Below are 4,260 nucleotides of genomic sequence, written 5' to 3'. Positions count from 1 at the left end.
GAGAGTGTGGGGGAGAGAGAGTGTGGGAGAGAGAGAGAGTGGGGGGAGAGAGAGAGTGGGGGAGAGAGAGAGAGTGGGGGGGAGAGAGAGAGAGAGAGAGAGAGAGAGAGAGAGAGAGAGAGAGAGAGAGAGAGAGAGAGAGAGAGAGAGAGAGAGTGGGGAGACAGAGAGAGTGGGGGAGAGAGAGAGAGATTGGGGGGAGAGAGAGAGAGTGGGGGGAGAGAGAGAGAGTGGGGGGAGAGAGAGAGTGGGGGGGAGAGAGAGAGAGTGGGGGGAGAGTGAGAGTGGGGAGAGAGAGAGAGAGAGTGTGGGGAGAGAGAGAGTGTGGGAGAGAGAGAGAGTGGGAGAGAGAGAGAGAGAGAGTGTGTGGGAGAGAGAGAGAGTGTGTGGGAGAAAGAGAGAGAGTGTGGGAGAGAGAGAGAGAGAGAGAGAGAGAGAGAGAGAGAGAGAGAGAGTGGGGGAGAGTGAGAGAGAGAGAGTGGGGGAGAGTGAGAGAGAGAGAGTGGGGGAGAGAGAGATAGTGGGAGAGAGAGAGAGAGTGGGGGGAGAGAGAGAGAGTGGGGGGAGAGAGAATCCCTTGCTGCAGTGGAAGTGCTGTGTGCTGGGTGATAATGGTGAAAGACAAGGTTGCAGACCTGTCTAAACATGCAAATGAACATACAGGAATATTTACAGTTGCTTTATGCTTTACTGTGGAGGTTTTTGTCACTTTTTTTACCCACCATAAAATATATATAAAATATTTATATTCCTTAAGGTGATGTTAATAAGACTTCTCAATATAACTGTAGCCAGGTCCCCTGTCACTGCGCAGCCCCCCCCCCTCCGGTACTCATCAGCCGCTCGGGTTGAAGTGCGGGGGGGCAGGTGAGCAAGCAGCGCGCTTCTCCTACGATGCGGCCGGTTGCTGGGGGACGTGCACGGCCCATTGCTGGGGCCGCGGTCGTGTTGCTGCGGTTCCCGGCGGGCTCGCGGTGCAGGGCGCCGCCTTGCGAGTTGTGTTGCGCATGCGCAGGAGCCAGAAGCACCGGAGGCCCACAGACAGCTCGCGCATGCGCGGTGATAGCGCGAACGGCCTTGCCAATAGGAAGACGGCTCTTGGAAGGGACTACATATCCCATGAGCCTCTGCACACCCCACGTGACGCCAGGGAGCCAATAGGGCCACAGCATCTCCCTGCAAGGGAGAATTGATACATTTCGCGGGCTTGCAGCACGTTGGGCAGTTGGTGACCAGAGCAGCTAGTGGAAGGAGGTAGGGTGCAGGAGTCAGTGACTCCATGCACTAGGCCAGCAGCCCCCTAGGCCCCAGATAGCCCTGAGTCATAGAGCTGAGTGTTATAGGGAGAGGCCCAGGTTAGGGACCCTGCCCCTTATCAGTATCCAGAGTCAGTTAGAGACACAGCGGACGCTGCGTTCCATTCAGAGGTTTGGGCTCAGACCTCCGCTGCGGCTGCAGTAGCCATCCGGGTGGATTGCCCCGGACGTAGTTCCTGTGTTCGTCAGCCTCCGGATCCTTTGTGAAGCTCCTTGGCAGGCCCGGGCCACAGGAGTGCCTGATAGGTAACCATCATCAAGTGCACCAACGATCCTATATTATTATTATCAGACATAGTGGCTGCGCAGTCACACACATTCATCTCACTTGAGGGTGGATGACAATTGTGTGGAGTTACTGGACATGGGGTGGGATCACCCGGTGTAAGGGGGATAGCGTCCCGCGAGACGCTGTAGTTAGTGTCTCCTCTAGGGAGGACACCGGTTGATATTATATGCAAGTACGTTTCTATGCTCACGAGTAAAGTTATTGGTTATTTTACATGCTGTTGTGTGATCTCTATTTATATATATTGTCCTGCGAGGATCATTGCCCCCCTGGTGGGAGCCATCGCAGGTGGAGGCGCTGCACCGAGTACGAGGTTACTCCTATTACTATTATACGTGCCCCAGGCTCCCCGTGGTGGAGGCTTAGGCCCCCTGTGAGCCTAACAGGTAAAGCATCACACCTGGTAACATTAGGTTCCCCGCACATATATACCATATGCTCTTGGGTGGGGGAATACCCGTTACATAACATTGAAGGTGAATCTGCCACTGCTCTGTGTCCCTTGGCCTCTGCTTCTTCTTCTTTTTTAGACCAGATCCCAATTGGAGGTGTGCAGAAGAACAAACCATACCCACTTTGGGGGAAACAACAACATCAAGGGTCAAAAATAGATCAGAATCGAAGAGGAAGGCAAAGTTCAGAGGAACAAGGGCAGGGCAGCGTTGCCAAAGAGAAAAGAGTCTAAGATTGGTCAAGGAGGACCCATGTAAATATGGTATTTTTAATTTATCTACCCATTTATTATCATCCCAACAGATTTCTCTGTTGGCAAAAGGTCTTTCATTCTCTCCTACTTCATTCCCTGATAAATTTGATCTTTTTATGGATCTGAACAAATTTATATGCAAAATCACTCTCAAACGTTATTTTGCTATGAAACATCTCAGGGAAGACCAATCCATCACCTTCACCACACAGGAAGAAACCTGTATTAAAACTTTAACATCACTTCTGGCAGAACAGGACCCCATTGGGGATCTATGTGGCAACTACACACAGGGAGGTGAACTATTGGTTGATCCTGCTGATGTTGAGTTTGCTGGATCCCAACTGACCCTCCATCCTTCAGGCCCATCCCTGTGTGTGGAACCCAATATTAAATACTCCCCATTTGGACCCAAGTCCCTTTTTTTCCCGTACCAATCCAAGGGTAACTTTGTCGAGACCTTCTACACTATGGTATTAAAAGATTTAGCGCAACTCTGTGCCGTACCAGCCAAAAGGAGAAATATCTCAACTATTGAACATAAAGCCTTAAAGAACTCCAGACCCAAGATAACATTGTTATTCGTCAGGCAGATAAGGGAGGTGGTATTGTTATTCAAAACAGGTATATCTATGTACGGGAAGCAAAGAGACTATTGCAGGATGATACATTTTAGATTACTCTCAAAAATGATCCTACTATTGAGTTTCAATCACTGTATCATACACATTTGACAAAAGCTAAAGATAATGCGATTATCACTCCAGCTGAGTTTAAATTCCTGTACATCGATCACCCTAGAATTCCCATTTTTTAGCACCTCCCTAAAATCCACAAAAGCCTGGACAATCCACCTGAGCGACCTATAGTGTCGGGGGTTGAGTCGATGACGTCAAACGTGTCCCAATATGTTGATTATTTTCTAAATCCATATGTGACATTACTCAGATCATATCTGAGGGACACGTTACAAGTCATCGACTCTATCAAAGACATTCGTTGGTAACCCACATATCACTGGGCCTCCTGTGATGTCTCTTCACTATATACTTGTATAGAGCATCACAGGGGTTTGGAAGCAGTTACGTATTTTCTAGACAGAGATTTCTCACTTAACAAAGGTCAGAAGGATTTTATACACTGGCGACACACTTTATTTGAGCTCGGCTAGTCCCACGAATTCGGGTATACCCGGGTGTATTGAGGTTTGTGACTGTTTTCTGCCCGAGTGCATTGAGGTATTTTCCAAGCAGGGATTGAAGCATTTTATTCCCGCTGGCTGCAATACTGCACAGTATATATATATATATATATATATATATATATATATATATATACTGCATTACAATTCATGAATTTATGCCATCTGGTAGACACGCGAAGCATTGCAGCCTATTAAATCCTAATCATTATCATTTAACAGATCAGCCGCCCGTCAGCCAGGCATGAACCCAGGCTGGGAAGGCAAACGCAACGGGGCTTGTCAGAGGTGAGGAGCGGCGCATTCCAGGTATCTGCCAGGTACATACTGGGTATTTGCTCGAATAAAGTGTGTCGGTGCAGTACTCTCCAGCATATCATTCATTTTACAACACAATTACTTTTTGTTTGAAGATGACTTTTATTTACAAGTCTGTGGAACGGCCATGGGCACGCGGTTTGCCCCCAGCTATGAAAACCTATTCATGGGGTTGTGGGAGGACCTTCATGTGTGGGCGAACGCTAGACTGGGGGCGGGCCTGGTGTTCTATGGTCGTTTCATAGACGATATCCTTATCATCTGGGAGGGTGCAGAGGATGAACTATATAGCATCCTCCAATCCTTTAATACAAACGAGATGGGTCTCAGATTCACATTTGAGATCCAGCCTAAACAGATTACATTTTTAGATCTCGTTTTATTTGTTACAGATGATTCTGAAGGTCAAATATCCACAACAACCTATTTT

The 4,260-nt window shown here is 48.2% G+C and overlaps 1 protein-coding gene and 1 long non-coding RNA gene across 2 annotated transcripts in view; both read left to right on the top strand.

The window, feature by feature from the left end:
* The window catches only part of LOC142470124 (chymotrypsinogen 2-like), a 113,403-nt gene that overhangs the window by 47,116 nt on the left and 62,027 nt on the right, over window positions 1–4,260 (top strand). The gene's annotated exons all lie outside the window — the stretch shown is intronic.
* Window positions 1,567–4,260, top strand: part of LOC142470125 (uncharacterized) — a 19,551-nt gene continuing 16,857 nt past the window's right edge. The window contains exon 1 of the long non-coding RNA XR_012789171.1: window positions 1,567–2,320. This is a non-coding gene — a long non-coding RNA (uncharacterized LOC142470125). The remainder of the gene's footprint in view (window positions 2,321–4,260) is intronic.

The sequence above is a fragment of the Ascaphus truei genome, chromosome 19, assembly GCF_040206685.1.
Source record: "Ascaphus truei isolate aAscTru1 chromosome 19, aAscTru1.hap1, whole genome shotgun sequence".
Classification (NCBI taxonomy): Eukaryota; Metazoa; Chordata; class Amphibia; order Anura; family Ascaphidae; genus Ascaphus; species Ascaphus truei.
This window is presented reverse-complemented; position numbering and strand designations above follow the sequence as displayed.